Here is a 26,710-nt window from a genome sequence, read left to right on the forward strand (position 1 = left end):
GTTTTTTTATTTATTTGATTTGAATAATTGATGATTGAGGGTAGATAACATTTGAACTGACTATAGGGATACCTACGCTACATAACAAAATGGATATGATCAATAGTATTTTCTCGTCTTCATCTCTTCATATATACGATAAGTGGCACAGTGGTCTCCTCAGAAGCGTTCTGATTTAAACAAGTGTCCGAGACTATTTCGGACTGTTTGAGATTTTTTGTTTGTACGCACCATGTCTTGCGCAGTTTCCAAACAGTTTCGGATGTTAGAATCAGAACAAACCTGTTACAACCACTATATTAACTGCCTTTTATATTTTTATGTCGCTAAAAGGTAAATGATGACTTGTGTTTCAAAAACATCTGGCATACTGGGTGGTGAATACATGTGCCGCCCCAAATTCACTGGCAGTGTGAAATAATGATGGCATATAATGTCATACAAAAAAAGAAACAAAAATGTATACTGAACCTGAAACATTAGGAGTTGGTTTAGTCAACCATGAACTAGCTAAATGTGATGGCATAAACAAACCAAACGGATATGAAACTTCCCAATCTCTAAAAGACTAAAAGGGCTGAAATTATTGGAAATTGAACCATATATCCTTCAGCTGGAGACGAAACTACGATAGAGAGAGAAATATACTTTATTTTCCAAGAAATTAAGTTCTTATTGACAAAGCATGTTAGGAAAAATATTATTGAAGAGTGATTTTTCAAATATACAAAATATTTACAAAAGTAGAAAAACCCTATACTAATCAATTGAAAAATAAACATATCCAATATACATAAAATGAGTGGGTATATAAAAAAAATTACATAAAAATTACCTAAAAGAGCAAATAGAATATAAATAATACATTCTGACAATAAAAACATTTCTAAAATAAAATCTAATAGCAGAGTTTCACTGTACAATTCCTCCAGATTATAGAATGCTTTTTTGAGTTTGTAATAATTTTTCTCCTTTCTGATTTCGGAGGATACGTAATTATATATATTTTTGTTTTCATAAATCAGAGAGTCCTTTGTCAAAGTAGATTTCGAAATAGGGAGAGTTATTTTATTTTCCGAAATTTGCCTTGTGATATATTTCATGTTTGGTTTTGGGGTATCAATTGTATTAAGGTTTTTGTATATTAGACATACATGCTCTAGAATAATAATCTAGGTGAGGGTTAAAATGACCTTGCTGATAAATAATGGTCTATAAGGTTCACGCATTATATAGAGCTTTGCATAGGTATCAAACTGCACCTTTTTGTAAGACAAACACCGATTGTAGTAATTGTTGACTATAAAATCCCCAAAAGATGCACATTTGAAGTGGAAGGAAACCTAGTGACCTCTAAGATCAGTTATCGTTAATTTTTTTAGGATGAAATAACAGATTTAGCACAAATAAATTCAAATGAAACTTTCCAAATAAAATCCTTGAAATGATCTTGATAAATGGAACTCGATACGCGATACTCATATACATATTACAATTGATTACACGTGTCAAAGTGGTACAGATAACATGAAACAGTACTCCGTCTCTATTAGTCGTAACGTAACGTGTTCGCGGTTACGTTACGGTTATTTTGTTACAAATAGAAGCGCGCCTTAAGAAGGCTAATTTATATTCTTCAACATCATAATGATTCTATTCATGATAATACTCACACAATTTTCACAAACATTTCAATTTCTATACCCATTTTGCTAACACCGTAGATCCTCAGTAGAAATGAATATTACACACATATATATATATATATATATATATATATATATATATATATATATATATATATATATATATATATATATATAATCTAGAAAGGTTAAATGCAGTCAAGCTGCTGGAAAATAATTCCATGAAAATCTAAAAATAAATAGATAAGTACTCTTTGATCATTCCCATATTGATTTCAATTTAAGAGCCACCGGTATACAGCTGTTTCAACCTATTGGGCATCGTCAGTACCGGGCAGGCAGTCCTCGATTGAAGACAAAATGAGAAAAAACCAAGAAAGTACTTGATAAGAATAGCTGCGTAAACGCAAGCGAAACATGCATGGAAACATACTCTCTGTGTTTCAATATTCAAATGCATCCGAATCTTATTCACCGGTATCTATTTTTGGCATTTTAAACAGATAACCAAAATTTCAAGTATTCACAACTGCACCAATATCGAATTTCAACACTCAAATCGTGATCTGTTCCTGAACTGAACATTGACAACACGACGGCTCGCATTTTTTTTTTGTCACCGTAACATGACTTCAAATTCAATTTTATGACTCTTTAGCCAATCATAAAACTCGGTTAGTAAAAATCATCCAATACGAACCACCAAGACAGTCCACGCGGCTTTATTTCTTTGTATTGGTTTTTTTGGCTATTGAGCTCGCCGACAGCTTGAACTATGCACTATACCGGTTACTTCGACTATACCTTATGAGTTTGCAAATTCTACTTGGGATCGCTTTCACTATTAACCACTTAGGTAATATTCATTTCTACCGAGGAAGCTACGGTGTTAGCGAAACGTGCCTAGAAATTAAAATATTTGTGTAAACTGTGAAATTATTATCATGGATATTGTTAATCATTTTCATCAAGTAATGGGTCAGTCCATTCGTCATCTTAATATTTTTTTTCTTAATAGTCAGTGGGCTATGCTTGAAGACAGGCAGTAAACAAATCTGAAGAAATGAACTTTGAATGTTCAAGCCCGTCTTATGCATTTGACAATACAACTGAAAGAGTCGTCCCTCAATTTTGGAACGGGAACACTTGCATAAGCAGGAAATTTTCTGTGAAGATTTCTGCACTGACGCCTGTCGGATATAATCCAACGTCATTCGTGGTATTAGCCAGTGAAGTAGTTGTTTTCTGTAGGTATATCCGAGACGGGCTTGAACATTTAAAGTTAATTTCTTTAGATCATAATAATTGTCTTATACTACTAGTTGTTCAATCACATCTGTAACTCTACTTTTTTGGAGATCGCCATGCATCTTCTCGAGCATCAGTCACCTGGTATAAATTTCATAATTCTTATCGTAATCACTTATCTTTTCGTGACGTACTTCCTAGTGAGTAGATGGTTCAAATGTTTGGGAACAAAAAATAGTAATGCGAAATTGTCTTTTAGTGAGAACATTCAATATACACTTCTGAGTTATCTGGTAATTTATCTTCAATTACATTTTCACTTCCATAATGCCAAACCGATTACATGCTGTAATTGAGCGCAGCAGATTGTGTCAGTCATTATCATTTCTGCGTTTGCCCACTCTGTGGAGAAACATAACTGTACATAATATAACGTCATTTGGAAAACATAAATACAGTAATCGGAACCGGATGAAAGTTCCATATTTTTTTTACTTTCTTTGATTTTTTTATAATAACTAGGGAGCTGAGTATGATTTACATTAAATGTTTCTGATTACAAATGAGCCAATACAATATATTCGATAAACACTTTATTGTGATATCTTCACTAAAAAGTTTGACAAAAACGCACCACGTGTTTCGTCATACAATGGCTTCTTCGGGCGTGCCATTAAAAAAATATGTTCAAGATATGTTTCTTCATAACCAGCTGTCGCAACCCTACGAACGATAACCCTCAGAAGTTGAAACTTGTGCGAGCTAAGACCTAACAAGGTCTTATCTTTAAACGTGTGATTCCTAACACGAGTTGGACGATAGCAAGTGAAAATCGATCGTTCAGTCCGCGGCTTGAACAACCGACAAACACGACGATCAAATAAGTAAGTGAACAAAGCACCCACATGGAACCGATCGGCTATTGATTTTCAAGAACATATGCTTTCATGGCCGGAGTCACGATTAGAAATAATGAAATACGGGCTGGTAGGCCGTGGTCGAATGAAACTAGTAGTATCAAACGTTTCGTCTGCTACTACATCAAACATCATCAGTAGCATATCTGTTAACTGCGAGGGCAAAAGGTTAAATGAATGATAAGATTCATTGTCTAAAATTTTACATTTTTTTCTTAGGTCAATCAATTCCGTTTATACATTTGTGGTATGTGAATTAAAAGTTATCAACATCATCTTATACTTAAAACATTTACATTCTAGCATAGACGGTTACATGGTAAGATGTACATATTGAAAATTAAAAAAATTTAAAAGTCATTCGTTACTAAAAACAATAAATAATTTGTAAAATTGTATTGTTTGTTAACGTGAAGCTTTGAGTGAAATGCAGATAATCTTAGGGGCTGATATGCTGACTTTCAGCGACAGCTGCAAAAATTTCGATTTACTCATAGACTCTAAATAACGTTTTAAAGCACATGTTACGGAAAAACTTCGAAAGGCCTATGCGTGGTTGAAGTTGGTATATCAGCAAAGGATGTATTTAAGTTTGGACAGATGTGCATAACGTCAATCTTCGGAGAAAAAATATGATCCTTATTCCTGCACACAATACAGAAATTCATGAAAGGTCCTTTACCTACCAGATATCTCTTCACGGCAATCTCATGGATGTTCCCAAGTTTTTTTCATCAATTCACACTTAAAAAAAATGATAAAAAACATTTGTTTGAGAAGTAATGAAACATGATTTTTTTTTAGAATATTCCTCAATTATATTTGAGTTCTATTTATATCCTGGTGTAACTATAGCTAGAATGTTTATTTATTTTTGTTGTGGTTTATGAAGAATATTTTATGTTATGGTTAATAATTAATCATTATTGTTATTATTATTATTATTATCAAAGTCACACATTAAAATATAAAAGGTGATGACGAACAACCCACATCAAAAGTATAAATAAATCGCTCTCCGCATCTAACAGTTCACAGAAAGACTAAAACTCATATGTTAAGTATTCCTCTAGAGAATAGAAGTATTTTCCTTTGAGAAGTTTCTTAACAAATTTTCTAAATTGCTTCGTTATTTATGTCTGTTGTCAACTTGGGTAAATGATTATAAATATCTTTGCTTCTGTGAATCAAGGATTGTTTCATCAGGTTGAAAGTGGGAAACGTAATAAAAATGTTTCTTTTCCTGACGAGTGTGTCTTTCTACAAGAGCATTCACGGACCTATCTCTGTATTTATGCAACATAAAGACTGTCTCTAGAATAAATAATTCAAATAGAGTTGATATTTTTATCCGGAAAATATAGCCCTACATAACTGTCGCATTTTAACTTTGAATATAACTCTCAGAGCTTACAGGTAATCGTTTTTGACTCTAATGTCACTTGTTCTAAATCGTACTTGAATGTTATTAGGTTGGTTTTCGAAATATTCAGAGTATAGAGTATAGAAATATTCACAGCAAATTTGCGTTACAACAATTTTTGTTTTGTTATATCTTCGGAGATGGATTGGACTAGAGAATTACGATCCTCGATATGATAAGAAACTGTAGTATCATCTGCAAATAACGTGAAGTTTCCAGAAATATCAAGGCTAGCCATATCGTTAATGTAAATTGAAAAAGAATGGGGCCTAATAATGACCCTTGGGGAATTCCATTTACAATTGTTTTTCCCAGATCTATTCTCTCCCATTATTACTTTTTGATTCCGACCATCAAGGTATGATTGATATATACTAATCTAGAACTGTACCTCGGAAACCATAATGAGTAATTTTCCGCAACAGAACTTCATGACTAACACAGTCAAACGCTTTCGAAAGGTCAAGAAAAACTGGTGCAACTGCCACCATTTCATTTAGGTTCATGTAGATTCTTTCAAGAAAGTTGAAAACGGCCTCTTCTGTGCTTTGCTTATTTCGGAATCCAGACTGTTTTCTAGACAATATACTGTATTCCTCTAGAAAACCCATTAATCTACATTCAATAAGCTTCTCAATGATTTTAGATAATGTTGATAGAATAGATATTGTTGCTGGGATCATCAATAGCTCCTTCTTTGTGAAGAGGTATTACTATTGCATACTTTAAGCTTGAAGGGAAGACAACTATTGAAAAACAAGTATTTATAGCCGTTACCAAGGCAATAAGGACTTCGTCAAGTAATTATAATATCAATTTTGCTGGCAAGTGGCCTTTACCAGAGTTATATCTCGAAGTCTCAACAACGATTGACGCAGTAATAGACGAAACGTTTGTTACTACAAGTTTCATTCGACCACGGCCTACCAGATCGGATTTCATTAACTATACTGATTTGCTACGCTATCAGGTGTTTTGAAAATTGAAATTGAATTAAAAAAAAAAACAGAAACATTATAACACAGCACATAACATAATGACATTTGGAAAACATGAATACAGTAATCCAAAGCGAAAAACAGTTTCTACGTTTTGACTTTCTTCAATTTCCTCATAATTACTAGGGAACTGAGTATGACTTGCAATGAGCTTCTCTCATTAAAAATAAGCCATTATCCAAACAATTATCGATTTGTTCCGTAAGACCTGTGAAAAATGGACTGGAAGCATGAGCTTTCTCCACGCGATGAGAAAGAACTAATGTTGAAATTATATCCAAGCTATTTTCCGTGATAGTTGGCCCTGGTCTCCAAGTTTCTATGTCTGATGTTTCAACTACGGCTGCGGTAAACATTATCAAAGGTGATGAGGGCGAAGTGTTCTGGTTTGTTACAGTCCTTTGATGGTGAGCGTGCCTTCATTTCTTTTGGTTTAATTGAACGACCTGTGATGAGAACAATTAAGTGCAGATAGCCAGATTTTAAGTTAATTCCCCTCTTTCATTTCAAATTATTTCTGTATCCAAATTTCTATCGCTTCCCTATATAGTGTTGGATAGTTACCTTTGAGTTCTATCGAGAACTTTCAAAGGCGGTATGTCCCAGGTAACAATTTCTCTCGTTCGAAGAGTCGAGTACTCACTATTATCTTCGCGGTGCAGACTGATACACATCTACAAGGGATCCGGTGAGCTCTCAGTGTTGCCAATAATCCTCTGGAATCTTTGACTGACCTCAGACTCTTCGGTTGGGTTTCGTTCACCTGAATATACACGTCACGCTCTGTTTCTTCAGAACTCCTATATGGTCCGTAGAATTTATCACATATGTCAGGAAAGTTTTTCCAATGGCAGGTCTATTCCCGAGTCGTAATGCACTCTGGAAATCGGCTTCCTTATACCCATTCCTTTCAAAATAATTTTTCGAATGATTAAGTTTCTCAGGGGGTTCACATATGCGTCGGACCGTCTAAGGTGAAGCTTTGATTACCTCCCACTTTTTTCGTGACTAGTGGTTTTTCTTATCCTGTAGAATACCAACTTCAGCTGAATCACTCGGAAATTGCTTTCAAAGGGAATGATTATAGCGAAGCCGATTTTTGTCGAGCACATTTCTAATTGTAGTATTCTTCCTATTCATTGAATTCACTCTATACTTGTCGAGGAGAAACCCACTTGATATCCAAGATTTACAAGAATTACCTGGATCAATCATCAGTTCCAGATATTTCATCACCTACATCTTGTCAATATTCATACTTTTCATCATTTAGTTACTACAAAAGGAAACCTAATCCATGGGGAATTCAGCACAGGGGAAATAGATTGACAAATCAGTTCCTACGCAAAAAGCCTTTTCATCAAAATCAAATTTAAATTTGTTTAAATTTAGCCAATTCAGATTAATATAAAATATATACAATTACAGCTTATTTTACAGAACTATAAATTACATCTATGAAGGATCGTGGCTATCAAAGCCAAGCTTGTGTTACAGCCACGAATCCAATACATTTACAAACTAAGATAAACCTACTAATCAGTTCTGGGAAGTCCTAGACGACCAAAATGATGAGCCGTCTTTAAGCATAGGTACTGCTCATTTTGGGAAAACACTTCAGATCAACTAAAGAAATCTATAGAAGGAATCATGAAGGTACTGGAATGATGTGTCCGAAACTGCTATTTCCAGCTCAATGATGAATTCTTTATACAAGACGAGGGTACACAAGAAGCAACAAATTTTGGTGAGATACTCTGACGATTTCTTCGTAGTATGGAACTTAAGAGCATTCCTGAAATGCCTAAACCGTCCATATTAGGAAAGAAGATCCCAAAATCAATTGCCGTTTCTAGAAGTGATGATGATGGGGATCGAAAGCAAGTAAAAAACATTCGTCTTTGAGAAACCAACTTTGACTAGACAGACAACCATTGTATTAGGAAGCCAAAACCACTACTAATCTACCGAAAGAGATCTTTTTAATCTCTGCCTCATTTGAAGTCTGGAAAAAAAACTAGGTCATATCGAAAAGGATAGATACTGCTCAAAAAAAAACGTTCTTATGAATTATATCTGTTTCAATGTCATAACGAAAGTGACTTTCATATAATTCAATGGTCATATACATTGAAGATGGAATATATTCAGGAGATATTAGTTTTTAATTATGGAAAAGCAGAAAAAAAACTTTTTTCTCAATATTCATATGTTTCAAAGAAGAAAGTATTTAAAAAATATCTAAAAAAACTAAGATGCATACATATCTTTATAAAAAGTATGTTTTGAACCTAATTTCTTTCTTCTTTTTTTTGAAAATAACCGTAAACACTCATTTCAAAATAAAATATTGAGAGTACTAATGGGAATAATGAGCTTGATCTATCATAGGCAGTTAATTAATCATTCATCTATATGAACTTCAACCCTATTTGTGACTCACTCATTACTTCTATACTGCAAAATTACCGATTTTCTGTCACCAATTATTACACTATTAGTACGAGAGAAATGTGCAATAAAAGGATGCCCATACAAAGATCGCCAGTACAAAGTAGGTTAATATCGTTATTATGCCGTGAGTTAATCGTCCAACGCTTACACTGAGGAATTTCCTATAAATTCAACCTCGTGGTCACCTTTTGTTAGCGAGTGAAAGCTAGAAGTCAACCATGTCTAGTTGAATGACAAAATCACCCAGTCTACTTTCAGCTCGATAAAGCGAATTGATTACCCATAGTGCACTGGTGAACTATCTCCGCTGTTGTATTTTTTACTGAGGATTAAAAGTAAAATTGACCTTCTCGATATTTTTTATTTTCATTAGTTTCTTCTAAAAAAGATTGAACAAAATTGTCTCTTCAAAAAGCGTTAGATAACCTGAAAATCAGATACCGTGAAATGGTAAATACGGGATATATGAAACTAACTGCGTGGTTCGCGACAATAGTACGTTAGCTACACTGATATACCTGTTGAAACTCTTTTTACAGATCACACAGCTAATTTCAAACACCTGCGAAATTCGTTATTGCTCAACAGACTGAAGAATGATCATATACCTCAGGAACTTTGCTTGAAACTGTTCAGACTGTTAGACACTAGACTTCTAGATGTTTTCGAGAGTCTGAATATAGCAAAGGAAAGGTTCAGGCAGTAGAGAGGTATCAGAGACTGGCAGTAAATGAAAAGTATATTCTTGAATAACTATGGACAAATAGCAAAACGAAAATGATACCCAATATTGATAGAAATCAAATCTATACCGGGCATTTTTTCCAGCCCTAATTTGACATAGAAACAGAACATGTGATTCTGAATAAAAAAAATCTAAATTCCATTTCGTTATGATGATCAATAATTCAAGAATAATGCATTCAGATCAGTGATTGTTCTTCACAAGGGCCATTTCGCAAAATTTGAGTTCACCTAGAGGAATCGTTCAATCCGTTACCAGATATTTATTATTTCGCGAATATCACAGAAAATATTATAGATATTGAAAATTTTAAAAGTACTGTAGCACCAGTATTCATAATTTCAATTGAACACTGACAATACGAATAAACCAGATTCGGCTCGAGCACGCGATGCCTGATACTGGCGCTTCAATAAAAAAAAATGCCTATTTAATATGTAGACTGATGAATGTTGAATAAAAAATAATTCAATGACTGGAAAAATTAATCAAATATTTCTCTATATTGTGCTTTCGTTAATTACTGTTTTGATAGTGAAAAACAGAGGCATTAAAAAATTTCGTTTTCAAATATTCTAATTGTTTTGTTTTCTTATTGATTTATTTCTTATGGTGTGAAAAAATTATGAAAGAGTACATTTTTTATACAATGTTATACAGTTAAAATTTTTTCTGTTAGCGTAGTGAAATTTGGCGAAATGACGAACTAAAAATTAATTCAAAGATTGTGTTCAACATGTTCAATAAGTCCTATTGCTTGATGTAATCAATGACTTTTAATAAGTCTGTAATCAGAATAAATCTATTTACAAGAAAATTAAATTTTATTATAAAAAGCTTGGGATGCTTTAAATTATATTCTTTCTATGGCAAACAGCTCCTAATAAGCAAGTGTTTATAAGAATGGATATTTAGCACCTCACACTTTTTCACAATTTTTTTGTAAACATATTTGTTCTGATTTCAGACGTATTCATTAGTTATATCAAGCCATAGGACTTATTACCGATGTTGAACACAACTTCAAATTAGTTTCCAATTATTTTTATGTGTTAGTTTGTGTTGCTAATGAAGCCTGTTTTTTTTGGCTTGCTATATCAAGCCCATTTATTTGTATGCGCACGCGCAGAGAGTGTGGTTGTCTAACCTGCTCTCACACAGACAATGTGTGAGGATAATGAAGAAAACTTATGAAATATTGCATTGTCACGATTCTTGATGAGTGTACAAAGTTTAAAATAAACCTCTCCGTTTAAAGTTAGTCAAAATCAAGTCCAAAGAAGTCGGTAACAAATAAACATACAAGTGGAGCTAATAAAAGCGTGTTAAAAACGTTGTTTCTCTGCAAAAAAGGTAAGATGTTTTCACCTAAACTTGTGTATGTCATATACACCCCTCCGGAAGATATTATTCTGACTCCCACCCCGAAGTATGTGTTTGTGGAGTTGTTTCCGGACTTTGTCTGTTGGTAGCCAGTGGTACATCTTTCTAAATCAACTGCAGATAGAGACTGGTTGGAATTATTTTGTTCGTTCGGGATACTCAGACGTTTCACTCTGTCTGGGATGACCCTCCCGGTACTGACGAGGAGCTAGTACTCCGAAACCGGTCTATCCGTTGTCGCCGACCGAATGGATTAGTTTTAGCTTTTCATATATAGGAGGTTACTTGCGACGAATCATCCAAACGGAAGATGTTTGAACAGGTGCCTGATGGTTTTAGTTCAGCTTTCTGCGTTAGTTCTGGGTTAGTTCTTGTTTTGACTCCTTTTCCCATTATTCAACCCGCAATACCACCCGACCTAAAATACGTGTAGATGATCTCGTTGGGGGGGCCAGTCCCTTACTGGATGCTGAGCACTGCATCTTGAGTCGCAATTCTCATATAATAAAACTGGGATGGCGTTTATAACACTAGGTACTTATAGCACAATAAAGTATCGTCACCCGCTAAATATAGTAATTGGGATCAAAGTAACAAAGGTTACACCAATTTAAGGCATAATTTCCACCAATAATATTTAAAGGATGTATAGAGTCTGCTAAAAGTCTGTCCTTTATGTGTGTTGGACAAAGAAACATCGAGAAATACCGAGTGGGAGTGAAATATATCAAGTCAACTTTGTTGACGGAATAGGAACTCACCTTGGATTCTGAATTCAATTTTATGTTATATAAAAAGAACCGCTTACCAATTCAGTTAGGATTTTTATATGTATAAATATGAGGAAGTGGGTTTTTGTTATCTTTGTGTTCATATTAGTTCATATATTTGACTTTCAAAAGTGAATATAAGTAAATTGAAATGGGTATATTTTAGGAGAGATTAATTTTTAGGAAAGAAAGGTGTTAGCTTTCTACTTCTTCGTCTTTAAAAAAAATATGGGAATCTTCCCAAAGAAAGGAAGGAATCAAATGATTTCAAAAAATTAACCCCATACAAAGATATGTAGGTCATGTAAATAAGTAACTTTCTGACACAAACTGGAAGGAAAGCCCTTCTGAAGTAGTTTCTGAAGTAGTTAGATGAAATTCATAATGAGAAGTATTAGTGACAACTCAGAAAAATCCATTTTGAATTTTTTATTTAAATGCAGTAACATTTTTCATCAAATTTAGTAACTTGCCCTTCTCATTTGATTATTTTTTTATTCCAGGGAAATGACAACCCTAAAATGCCAGGACTGACTAAGTTTAAAAAAATCTGTTTCAAATTTGTTTTTCCGTTAACCAGCTGTCGAGGTCTTACCTTTTAACGTGTGATTCCTAACACAGGTTGGACGATAGCAAGTGAAAATCGATCGTTCAGACTAGGGCTTGAACCACCGACCAATTCGAGTGAGTGAACAAAGCACCCACGTCGTACCGCCTGGGTACCGACCGACCGTACATCCCCAATAAGTTTAGATAATAAACCAAGAGATGATTCATCAGTGAGCCGTTTGGGAGGTGGTTAATACCCCAACGAAATTTTCAAAAGTGTCGAAGTGTGTAATCCGAATAAACCTAGCCAATTTTGAAAATTTGGTGAATTATAAACCACTCCTTCGATACCTCCCAAATGAATCATGTCTTGCTGGTTAATTGTTCTCTGGTCTATTCGAAGTATTTATACCAATTACGAATTTGGTTGAACATGTTTGGAGAGGAGATGGCATTTTCAAATCTAGATGAAAGGCCCTTTAGAACTTCTCTCTTGATATATTATTTTTCGGCTCACTTTAATTATATAAACGAAATTTTTGACAATTTTATTCAAGTATAAACCATCCGTTAGACATCTTCCGAATGAATCGTGAATAGACCCAGATTGTGTCGAAAGATTTTTGGGCTGTAATTGATTACTGGCACTAACGGGTTTTCACTTTCCTAAAATTAAAAATGAAATAATCAATTAACAAAGTCAAATTACTATTCGTCCAGAAATGTTACTGCGTTTGAATAAAAATTTAAAAATGGATTCACCCAACTTGTCCATAACACTTCTAATTATAAATATCCAATAAATTCATGGTTGTGGTCATTACTACGTGGTAAAAAATCATTATGGAAAATGGGAATTGAAACTTTCTACATTTTCAAAATTAGTTTAATGTATAAGTTTGAAAATGTCCTTATAGGACGCAACTGCAGTAACTTTTGATGTACTGTTTGGAACCTTTGGTGTAGTAATGAATATTACTGGAGTTTTTTCCCAACACCACCAAAAAAAAGACACATTGTAAATATATTTAGATAGGCAATATGTGAAACTAATTTTATATAGCTGAAAATTGTTCTATATGTATCTGTAACATTTAAACATACATAAGGACATATTGTGAACTAATAGAAATGCCAATTGTAAAATTAATTTAGGGTGGTACACTTGTATGGGTGGTATTACTGATTACCTACCTGTATGATGTACCTGATTAGTATAAGTAGCTTTAGTTTTGAGTAGTTTTTAGTTTTATGTTCCTCTTGAAGATGATCACTTGGTGATCGAAACACGTGTCGAGGTGTTAAAATAACGATTTGGTGTTGGGAAAAAACTCCAGTAATATGCAGTAACTCTAAAGTTACTGCATATTACTGCATTTGTAACTAATTACAAATCAAAGTGGTGAAAAACATAGAAACTTTCAATTCTCATTTTTCATTATAAGTTTGGTCTATTTTATCATTATTTAAAATTCATTTCGAAGCTTATCAAACCAATAATTGTTCGTACCTTAAATATTGTTTACCTCTTTAGTAATATTTGAAAAGTGGAATTATTAATTGTGTTGAGTGCCAAAAAATGAAAATTCACCTGAAATGATAAAAAAGGGAATGTTAAAAGAAGTAAGACTGGTAAGCATGAAAAACTCGAAAGCAAAAAAAAGTAGGGAAAATGCCCTTAGATATTTTAATGATTCCAGTTTTCATTAGTAATTGACTATTACCAGTCAATGTGGAAAATAAATAGAGTAGGATTTTGCTTCCATTTGAGCGATTATGAATTGATCAAATTACTGAAATTCTCGTAAATATTGAAGTTTTCGATTTTGCTACATTATATAAATCAACGAGAAAATATGGGTTCGTTTTCGAAATTTCAAAGTTGAGGGTATCCCAAGTCAGACTAAATCCTGTAAAAAAGTTCTATGATCTTATTCTGATAGTACTGTGAAGTGCTGTGGCATACTGTAACTAGATTTTCGATTTTTCTACAAATAAAGAAGATACAGCGTGAACTACAGTTTCAAAATGTTTGGTTTTTCTCGTATATCTTCGAAACAAAAAAGCAAGAAACAATTTTTGGGCATCAAAAATAAGCATTTTTGCCACGATTTAACTTACTCTCTACCCCTTACTCTTTACGAGATCCCCATGCATACACTCAAATTTGAAAAGCCATATTTCAAGCCCTGCATTTGAGAGGACAACTTCCACATTTTGTCCATTGGTTGTTGTCATAATGAGTTATATCGAATTGAAATTTGATTTACTATTTCAAATTGAAGTGAAATAATTCAGTAATAATAATAATATCGTCTTTATTAATTCATAAATAAAAAAATCAATATAACGTATATATTCAAACCATCAAGTTAAATCGTCTGTAATGCAATACATCACGGAAAATGTTCTTCCGCTCTCTCAATATTATTGAAAAATCTATCGATTTTTCAAGATTTTTGAAAATTCATTATTTTTGGTCTCCAGGATTAGGAATGTCAAAAACTACTAAGTGAAATGAACAAGTGGAACCTCTGGTGTTACTGGTGTTTCTTTATACAAACGGATACTGCAGTGTTACTGTACATAACACTAGATCTGAAAGAAAATACTCAATTTTGAGTTAATTAATATCCGTTACAAATGTTACATTAACCATATGAATACAACTCAGCTTAATACAGGAAACTTCGATTCCCAACGTAATCAATAATATTGAAAATTTGGCAATCGCATATATTGTTTCAAAATCCTAGGTACTCTGCCAATTATTACAATAAATATTTCAATAATCGGCAATTATTATAGATTTACGTAATATATCAGGCTATTTCAGTATTCTACCTTATATTTCAAATATGTGCAATTACTTTCAACCACTGTGATGCAACGATAGTAATCGGTGAATTATTTTCCATGAAATTTCATTGGAAACCTCTTTGTCAATTCCTTAATCTAGGACCTTATTGAATGAACATTTCCGTACAAGGGATTTTCAATAACTTCTGCCAAATCGTGGATCAAAGTTTAAGAACATTTAAATTTTCCCCTTTATATATTTAAGTGAATGAACTTCTTGATATGTTTGAGAGAACAAACTAATTCCGGAATTGGAACTCCTACATTGAAAATAATTGTAAAACAGTGAAATTACTTCAAAAAGAAATTACTTCTCAAAACTAGGAGGACATATTACTTCATATACACTCACACGACACTTACCAACAAAATAAAAGTAGATATGATACAATTCAGGGACTAGACGTAATTTTATATCAGTCAGATACTTTTCTTGAGTACAGAAACTGAGCTGATTTTTTTAACGAATTCAACATTAGGTGGTCATTTTCTTGTTAATAGACAATAGGAAATTACTTTTTTAGATTTTGTTTATCATGGTGATTAATATGGCTTTAAATATTTCAGGATGTATTCAGGTTTTTTCGTTATAGTAGAAACGAATGAAACTTGCTAAGTTTATCGATGTCTGCCTTTTTTTAATATTGTTTCCTTCACTTTTATTTCAGTCATCCCTAGAAGTTGTTTCTGAACTTTCCAGCAGAATAATGAACGAATTCAAACAAGAACAGAATTTTAAAATTTCAGAAAATAATTTGAAAACTTTGTATTCAAATCTGTCCTGTCCAGGAGTACAAATTATGGACCCGAACAACAGGAGACGAACGTTCATACGGCATAGCCTTAGGCTAATTGCACACACACCGATTGTGGACGGCCGATTTTATGCCGGTCGTCCAAATTCCAATAGTGTACCACATGTAGGAATGGGACCTTGATCGACGACGATCACCGGTCGGCGTGTGTGCCAGGTCCCGTACCCACATGTGGTTCACTATTGGAATACTTCTACATCTACCGGGACCTGGACCTTAATATCCACTACGTAGAGAGAACACGCCGAAAACATATTCGAAAGAATACGAACACACGCCAGTTCCGCGCTGCGTGATCTACATGAAGCGTTCAACAGAGACGACCCCAGATTTCGTGAAAGGGATGAACACATGAGGCCCACGAAGCAGAACCAACGACCACCTCCGAAAGTGGCTGGTTAAGGGGACCTCTATTCAAACATTGCATACAGTAAAATCACGGCAAATCAAAATCAACAGATGGCGTGAGTGAAAGCACCTAAAGGCTGACTTTCGACCGCAGGAGGTCAGATGTCAATCTTGCTGAAGTAGCCATCAGCAGGTTGAGGTCCACTCATAAATGAGTAGGTATGGATGGACGAGATTCTAGCTTCTGCACACAGTAATCGTGTGGGTAATTCTTTCACGGGCCTCTCAATCCCGGGGGGGTTGTCAATTTTTTACTTGATCGAGTATTTTAGTGGCAATACTTTTTTTAATGTGTTATTTGCAATTCGTTTTCATGAACTAAAGAGAAATGAAGTAAGTGAAAAAAATCTGAAAAACGATTGACCCTGCAAGTCATTCTCACAACTTTTCGCTTCTTCAAGCATCCCCTATTTTTGTTAATTTTCAATTTTCTCAAAAGTTGAGAATTCCACTTCTATAAAAAAATTGCCGGGCCCCACTCATCCATTGCCCCAGGGTACAGACTTCTAAATCCGGCTCTGTATTCACGATGTTCGTTTGTTATTATATTCAGTGGTTTTGACGTTTCACCTATAAAACATTTTCCTATATTCAACGAACTTCATGAAATTGGAATTGAGGCGAGTTAAATTTGAGAAAATAAAATTCTAACCAACTATTTTAACTCAAAATATAAGAAGATGCAAATTATTCATCAATCACCGGATTTGTCAATTGAAAATTCCAAGCAAACTCCAAAATTCAAGTTACATTCTATCATGAGATTTTTACTAAACTGTAAAACCGTAACACGTGTTTCACCACGCAAATAACTCATTATTCGTGTTCAATACTAAATTAATGTAAACGTTTAAATTTAGTACTAAACGGAAGGGAAGCGAATCTTAGATTTGATTTAGACATATAATAGTATGGAGTACCTACTAAATTCAAAGGAAATGTTGAAAAGTAATAAATATATACGTTATGATTGTAATAAGCTACCAACTCACGTGTTGTGAAAATTGAAAATCATGGTTTAAAAAAATGAAAAAAAGGTATATCGATCGAAACCTTACGAAATTATTGTTTTGTTTTGAGCTTAGTTAGGTTCTCTGATCTATCTAATCTTCAATCATCAGTCTCAATGACTGAAGAGTGCATGGATATTTCCATCAACTCATGTAAACAAATTCCTTCCTCACGTTCACAATTCTCGATACGACATAATTTCAAGGATAGTAGGTTCCACTTTATGGTTAACTGTCGATTTCTTACAAAATTTAAAGAGTTACTCACCATTACCAATGGGCTTCCATGAAGACCAAAGTAAATATGTATATTATTCTAGACTAATCGTGAAGGTAAACTGGTAGGATGATATCTGTTTCCAACAACAAAAACTGCACTCAACCGTTTGCCCACAGTTCACTTTTCAAATTGATGTCCCAACTTGAACAATCACTGACACCGCTGCGTTTCAATTCAGAAAACTAGGAAGTATATCGCAGTGTGTTCCGAAAACAAAGAAACACCGATCTACCTGCTCACCTCTCGGCTCGTGAACGACTGATTAAATGTTATGAGTCAGGTTTTGTGATAGTCGGTCTCTCGATTGTTTTGTTTTTAGTGGTGGTTGCTTAGCTGCGTCATCGGCAGTAACTACTTTTCTATCTAATCTCTAGCGAATCTATATTTTATCTTGTTATTGGACTGGCATAGAATGTGAATATTTGGCTAATTATTGGAACGTGTGTTATCGGAATTCCACACGCAGTGCTCATAATTGTTGTCTAGTTATTACTGTTTCATTCTCTCTAGATTCTTGTCAAACTGCAATGAAACTTGAATATTTCTCAGTTGACTCTTATTGATATTGAAAATATAGCACCGATACTGAGAATGAATACAAAAGAGAAATATGAATTGACCCAATAATTACTATTTGACAGAAATCTTGGTCGAACAATTAATCGCATCAGAAACAAAGAGAAAATTACTGAAATGCAACAATAAAAAACATGTAATTGAAAAGTTATTGAAGAATATATGAAAAAGTTTGTTGAAAGTTCGGCTCACATTTGTAAAATCTTCTTTTCATTTATCGCTTCAAACACAAAATATATAATTTCTCAAATTCATCAGGAATCTAGTTGTAGGTACAGTTTTGTGATCATATACATAACATTGAAACTAGGTTTTGGTATGGTGAGGTGGTGTTAACCTAGATTTAAATTTAATATTTACGTGATGGTCATCAATACGGAGAAAAACGTTTATGTGCAGATACTTGTGGCTTATGTGTTTCTTATTGAACAAAGTACAGGTATGTAGGATTCTCTTTTGTCAGTATTTAGTCAACCAAGCTCTTTCAAAGGAACTCAAATATGAACAGGTCTGTCTAAACTATAGATCATGTTCACACATGAATTCTGCACAAATTGAAGATGTTGCGCATGCGTAAGAACTGAGGTTTCACATAGCGTGGTTTTATAAACTTTATGTCCGTTCTTGTAATTCAGCTCAAGGTTGCAGAACTGAATTGACGTGAGGAGTGAAGTTTGAAGGGAAATCAAGTATGATTCCCAACTTCATTGCATTATCAGTTGAACATAAAAGGTACCTTTCATTACAATGTTCAGGCCATTCCAAGAGCGATTGCGGGCCTCTTTCCTACCAAAATAATTACCATGGACTTACCAGGATTGACCGAAAGACAGAACTTCTCAGAAATAAATCAGTATTCAAATGCTTAATAGCTGTCTTTATGCCAGCTTCTAGAAAAGACAAGTACATAAATCTGAGACACTTGTTGAATTGTAGGTACTTTTGGAATTCATTTATATAGAGGATAGAAAGTAATGGGTCCAAAATTGAACCCTAAGGAAGTCGTCAACACAGGTGTATGATAACTAACTTTATATCTTATATTTTTTCGGCTTGTCCGAAAAATAACGACGAATCGGTTACAGATATATAAGAACTTGTGTTAGTGTGGAACTGATTGGGCTCTTTATTGGTTTATATTACGCCGTGACTTCTCAGAGTGAACTTTTCAAGTTGATTTCAGTTACAATAGCAGATTCTCTCAGTTCCGGATGAGGTCAGAACCAGATTGATGGCAGGGGACATCTATCTAGTAAAGCTGCAAAATGGAGCGATCGATCATAGTAGCATTCACCTAAAGGATCAAAATAGAGTACTTAACTGGTAGTTTAACTTATGATATACACCATCAACAAACAAACAGGTTACAAAGAGTAAGAATAATAACAATAATAATAGTAATGAAAACCATTTTACATTTGATAACACTATGACTACTAGTGTGAACCAATTCATACTGGAAAATACAACGAAAGACAAGAGATGTGGCAAAACAGAAATCTAATGATACATAAAGGAATGAACATGAAATGTGAACACAAACACGTAAATTGTATGTGTTGAACGGCAAGTGAACGACTGAGCTGATTACCGCCGATCTTGTTAATTTCATAACATTATCTGGGAATATATTTTGATATATGTTATTTAAAATCATATTGATAATTATTGAGTTTTTGAATTGCTTATTTATTCTATATTTTCTCACTAAAATATAAAGGTTTTCTGAATATATGACAAGTAATGTCTCTCTCTATTATTAGGAAATGTTTAATTGAAATAATCTTTGAACATTTTTTTGAGTATCATATTTATCTTGCTGAAACCAAAGAAAAGTACTGGTATTAAAAAGTAAACCTTTTTTATGGAACTCGAGTCAATAAGATCAATTAGGCAATACTAAGGAAATATGATATATTGTAAAAGTTGTCTCCTCAAAATAGTGACTTTGAAAACTACAGACAGTTTGTGCAAACAGACAGTTTGCGGATTTTTTTTTTATTTCTCTGTTCATTTTGAATTCATAGGGCCTGAGCAAGCATCTGTCTGTGGAACTGGAAGACAGGTCTCAAAAAAGGTGCATATCGGTATGTAGTCAATAGTTCTGAGAACAACAGGTGTGTGGTCTTTGTATATCATCTATGAGATGAAATGGCTCTTTTCGGAACATTGCTTGAAAATATTGAAATATATATACGATATATAAATATCAAATCAGTTATAAGGAGACTTTCATTGAATAAAGATGTTTTTCCTTGTGGAATTTCAAGACGGTTTGAAATACATATATACCAATATATTGCAGTGCAGAAGTTAGGTATATTCTTTTCTATGTATACAAAAAAAAAGGATATGCATTTTTGGTGTCCCCAAAACTACCGCTTGACATATTTATGTATATATATATTGTCAAACATGCACCAAACTAACTGAGTGCTATAAGGAAACAAGTATAGCTGAGGCACCAGTCAATCTAATAATAACACTGATGATTTTCAAACAAGACTCAACCTCTAACGGAAGCAAGAATCTCTTTGGAAGGTTCGAAATAGATGAACATTTTAACACCAGATATATAAGAACTTGTGTTAGTGTGGAACTGATTGGGCTCTTTATTGGTTTATGTTACGCCGTGACTTCTCGGAGTAAACTTTTCAAGTTGATTTCAGTTACAATAGCAGATCTCTCAGTTCCGGATGAGGTCAGAACCAGATTGATGGCAGGGGACATCTATCTAGTAATGCTGCAAAATGGAGCGATCGATCATAGTAGCATTCACCTAAAGGATCAAAATAGAGTACTTAACTGGTAGTTTAACTTATGATATACACCATCAACAAACAAACAGGTTACAAAGAGTAAGAATAATAACAATAATAATAGTAATGAAAACCATTTTACATTTGATAACACTATGATGACTAGTGTGAACCAATTCATACTGGAAAATACAACGAAAGACAAGAGATGTGGCAAAATAAAAATCTAATGATACATAAAGGAATGAACATGAAATGTGAACACAAACACGTAAATTGTATGTGTTGAACGGCAAGTGAACGACTGAGCTGATTACCGCCGATCTTGTTAATTTCATAACATTATCTGGGAATATATTTTGATATATGTTATTTAAAATCATATTGATAATTATTGAGTTTTTGAATTGCTTATTTATTCTATATTTTCTCACTAAAATATAAAGGTTTTCTGGATATATGACAAGTAATGTCTCTCTCTATTACTAGGAAATGTTTAATTGAAATAATCTTTGAACATTTTTTTGAGTATCATATTTATCTTGCTGAAACCAAAGAAAAGTACTGGTATTAAAAAGTAAACCTTTTTATGGAAGTCGAGTCAATAAGATCTATTAGGCAATACTAAGGAAATATGATATATTGTAAAAGTTGTCTCCTCAAAATAGTGACTTTGAAAACTACAGACAGTTTGTGCAAACAGACAGTTTGCGGATTTTTTTTTTTATTTCTCTGTTCATTTTGAATTCATAGGGTCTGAGCAAGCATTTGTCTGTGGAACTGGAAGACAGGTCTCAAAAAAGGTGCATATCGGTATGTAGTCAATAGTTCTGAGAACAACAGGTGTGTGGTCTTTGTGTATCATCTATGAGATGAAATGGCTCTTTTCGGAACATTGCTTGAAAATATTGAAATATATATACGATATATAAATATCAAATCAGTTATAAGGAGACTTTCATTGAATAAAGATGTTTTTCCTTGTGGAATTTCAAGACGGTTTGAAATACATATATACCAATATATTGCAGTGCAGAAGTTAGGTATATTCTTTTCTATATATATATTTCACTATCAATATCCTTTCCTGCTGTATATCCAATAAATTTTTTCATCAACTGCCAGCTTAGATATCAAAAATAACTCAACAAGAATTCATGACAGTAACAAGTCCTACAAATAAAACTGAAATTTTTCCAACGAACTGGAACTGAGGGATACATTCCGAAAATATTGAGTTTTTTCCAAATATGTTCGAATATAAAGACCTTTTCTGTAGGTTAATGCATTTTCTCATTTAATCAATAGTTCAGGAATTTCTTGCAAAATACTAGAAAATAGTCCAGTGGTTCCTCAACATAGGTAGTCATGGATTTTCATAATAAAAATAACTTCATGATGAAACTACTACTACTACTTCAGTTGAAACTACTATCTGGTCTGAGCTCCGTCCTAATAATAACAAAACTGGTTTGAATTCAAGAAATTTTGAACAAATTGAAAGTATACAATTAAAAACTATATGTAATCTTCAAAATTCGTTAATAACTAAGGGTAGTCTCCACAGCTAACATAATGTATCCCCAAAAATTATTTTTCGGGAATATGTACGTATGGAATGAGAGATTGTACGTTACGAGTGCATTCGTGAAAGTGATTAGTACATCAAAATTAAAAAAAGTGAATGAAGTGAAGAAAGCTCATTTTTATAATAGGCAAAAACACCTGAATCAAAGAGACGGTATTTCTTTCGAGTTCAAATGATTAATCCTAATATATGTGCAGAAAATAAAACTTCTCATGTGTCCCCAAAAATGCCAGTACATAGGAGAATGTATACATATTGACTGGAAAACGATTTCTTGAAAATGTTTGTATACATCGACTATATATCAGTTACTGAAACGATGTATACAAAAAAAAGGATATGCATTTTTGGTGTACCCAAAACTACCGCTTGACATATATATGTATATATATTGTCAAACATGCACCAAACTAACTGAGTGTTATAAGGAAACAAGTATAGCTGAGGCACCATTCAATCTAATAATAACACTGATGATTTTCAAACAAGACTCAACCTCTAAATACAACACCGTGCAATTTCTTCATTTGATACATTGTTTTTGTCCAAGCTTTTCCTTGAAATATAGTCTCATGCCTAAAATCACCTGTTGCTAGATAAACAAGTTTTGAATTACACCGCAACATGTATGTTCTTGAATAATTACAATAATTTCAATAATCTCGAAATTTGTGCTATATTTTTTCGGTCTAAAACAATCTTCAGCGATTAAAACAAAATTAAACGATTTGTTGAAACTGGATGTATCAATTATTCTAAACATGAGCGCATCAAGCCAGCTACTAATGAAGATAATGAATTGCAAGTTTTTCTTGCTGTTGGAGAAGATCCTAGTAGGAGTCAACGACAAATTGGTGAAATAGTGGATATAAGTGAGATATCAGTGCAACGAGTTTTGAAGAAACATCGCTTTCATCCATCTCATACTACTGTATGCCAATTTTTAGAAAAGAGTGAGATTTTGCAATTGGGCCATGGGAAAAATTCGTCGAAACGAACATTTTATGGTCGGATGAATCGACATTCCATAAAAATGGATTTGTGAATCGATATAATTACCATTATTATTCAACAGAAAATCCCCACTTATTGAGACAGGTGGACTATCAACATAGGTGGTCGATAAATGTCTGGGGAGGCATCATTGGAGAATATGTAATTGGTCCATACTTTTTTCAGGGACATATGAATGGAACAATGTAGATGAACCTGCTCAGTATTCGGCAGAAGTTAGAGATCATCTAAATGAAGTATTTCCCAATAAATGTATAGGACGGAATGGGCCTGTACGGTGACCCGCTAGATCACCAGATTTAACAAAACTGGATTTTTTTCTTATGGGGATACATAAAAAATATGGTTTACGTCGAGCCACCAAGCCACCAGCTTCTTCCGAAAATATGCGGCTTAGAATAACGAATGCTTTTGGCAGCATTACACCAGATGCCTTGCGCAGGATAGAACAGTCCTTCAAACATAGACTTCAGCTCTGCATTCAAGAAAATGGAAGACATGAACATATTTTATAAAAGTTTCATTATCAACCTTCATTAAACTCTTCCTTTTTTAGTGTTGTAGTTTGTCAGTTGACAAATTTAAATATCTAGAACTTAAGCCCTGAATTCATGAATATACACCATAACATGAAAAAAATAGTAATATTCATGATGTTTTTTTCATTTAATCTTGTTTGGTTTGATATTGCACGGTTTATGGGAAAAATTCTGCATCCAATGAAAAAATTAAGTTTCCATTTAGAAAAATGTGAGAGGTACATACATTTGTTTGGACACGCTATAATGTACCAAATTGAAACGAGATATTTTTTGTGTACTCTTATCAGTGGTCAAATGGACATCGAGTTTATGGCGTAGAAATAGGAAGAACGACCATTTTTCGAAAAAAATGCTTATTTGAGAAAAACTATTGAACCTAGCCATAGGAAATACTTGATGAAATTTGTAGAGGTTTCGTTGGCGCTCCTTATGGATCAATAGTATACAGGGTGTTCCATTTAAAATAAGGAAGATTCTACAAATTTTTATTTACAATATGTGGCAAGCGGTTTTTCATACCCTGTATATCACAGGTAGATTTCAGATATATCATTTGAGAGCGTTACCAATGTAGAATATTTGACCAAAAAAAAAAATCTATTGATCTTGGCACAACTTTATAATTTCAAATATTCTGAGTGACGAATATTGGAAAAAAAACTGTCATGCTAGATATCTCGAAAACCGTCAATATTTTCGGAGTAAAGATATACATAAAGTGAATGAATTTCGCAACGTTTCGACAAAATCACATTTGTCATCATCTGGCGATTGTTTGAAAAGTGTTCGAAAGTCGTCTGACCCTACTCAGATGACTTCGTACTGTGCGGGTACAATGATGTTATTACATATATACCGTTCTTGATTACCTGAATTTGGTACCTGAATGTTTGGGTACCTCAGTTCTTCTTCTTCTCGATATGACCTCATCTCCCCGTAAAAGTTTGAAATGTTAATCAAAGCCGAATCGACTATACCCACTCATATTGTATTATTGTAAAATTATTGCACTTTTGATAAATTTTCGTTTTAAGGGCACCTGGCGATTTTGAAAACATTTTTGAGTGTACTTTCGTATTTTGATGCATAGATTACGAATCCGAAAGAAAAAATTGGCGCTCTCCCTTATTTACAAAGTTACGGCCCTTTAAAGTTCAGAAAAGGGCGACTTTTCAGCCTTATTTTTCACAAAATAAACTATTTGAAAACACAAGCATTCATTCACTAGGTCACCTTTACACCTTATTCCTCCTTCTTTAACACTTTTCACTTCAATAATCAACATTTTTCCAATTAAAATATTAAAAAATGTACGGAGCTGTTTTTTGCTTACATATCTCTGTATTTTACGTTTTTAAGGTTAATGGCATGGTTGGTACGACTGATGCAGTCAATATTCCTAAAGTAATTCAAATGTTTTTTACCTTCATTCTTTAGATCGTAAATTGGTTTTTGGTGGTGTATTATGAATTTGAAATAGTAGGCGGTGGCAAATACCAAACGCTTTTTTCTGAAATGTCACTAGTAACTAATCTAGAGATAGAAGAATGTCACCAGGAGAAGCATTCCTTTTTGAATTAAGTTTTTTATAAGAAAAATGTTGATTATTGAAGTGAAAAGTGTCAAAGAAGGAGGAATAAGGTATAAAAGTGACCTAGTGAGTAAATGCTTGTGTTTTTAAATAGTTCATTTTGTGAAGAAGAAGGCTGGAAAGTCGCCCTTTTCTGAACTTTGAAGGGCCGTAACCTTGTGAATGAGGGAGAGCGCAGCTTTTCTCTTTCGGATTCGTAATCTACGTATCAAAATAAGTACGTACACTCAAACATTTTTTCAAAATCGCCGGGTACCCTCAAAACGAAAATTTACCGCATTTTTATTCTATGCAAATTTTTTAATTTGATATATTTCCTAAAAAATATTGTCAATAAAATTAGAGTTCAGTGACACACAATCTCAAATGTGCAAATTCACCTAAAACAAAATTCTAAGTACAAGGAAGTTTTTTACATAAACCACCTAATTTTGCTTTTAATTGGGAAGATAAGCATATATTTGAATTCTTCCATTCGAAATATATCAACGTTCTTATTGAAAATACATATAATGACAATTAATTTTATCTTATTTCTAACAGTAACTGTTTGTGTATCGAATAGTCAAGGTTAATGAGTTTCTGTGTAACTCATACGAAATTCAATAATAATGATTATCTTCACAGATATAAATGTACAATGGAAATGGTAAGATTAATTTCGTGTAATTTTCTGTGGTTACAATAATTAATACTGGCGTAACACAGAAGTTATATAATATATATGTCCTACAATTATACTGGATGTTACATGAAATTTCTAAAAAGAGGCACGCAATTCACTAGTTTATCATTAAACTGCTTTTTGTCCATTCGATTCTTGATTTTTGAAGCTTTTATGGTCGTTAATACAAAAAAACTCATGCAATCAGTAGTAAACATGACTGTAACTGCGAAGTCATCAATATTTTCACAGCTTTCCTAACATGGAAACTGTTGAAATCGAAACAGAGAAAAAACACGGCGCAGTGTTTTCTTAATGTACCTAAGTATCAATGAATTTAATTTTCACGCTAACGATTCAGATATTGTATGATGGAATTGGCCGGTACTTGAAAATGTATAACTAACGTATTCAACTTTATTGTGAGATTTTTACTAAACAATTTTACAAAAACGCAACACTTTTTTCGAA

General features: G+C 33.4%; 1 protein-coding gene across 1 annotated transcript in view; it reads right to left on the reverse strand.

Moving 5' to 3' along the window:
* LOC111503494 (uncharacterized) overlaps positions 1-17,784 on the reverse strand; it is a 106,352-nt gene extending 88,568 nt beyond the window's left edge. The window contains exon 1 of the mRNA XM_074172876.1: positions 17,494-17,784. The gene's annotated coding sequence lies outside the window, so the exon portion shown is untranslated. The remainder of the gene's footprint in view (positions 1-17,493) is intronic.
* Between the last annotated feature and the right edge of the window lie 8,926 nt (positions 17,785-26,710).

This window comes from Leptinotarsa decemlineata, unplaced genomic scaffold (assembly GCF_025532065.1).
Source record: "Leptinotarsa decemlineata unplaced genomic scaffold, Ldec_3_MD MMD2_tig00000199_RagTag_RagTag, whole genome shotgun sequence".
Taxonomy (NCBI): Eukaryota; Metazoa; Arthropoda; class Insecta; order Coleoptera; family Chrysomelidae; genus Leptinotarsa; species Leptinotarsa decemlineata.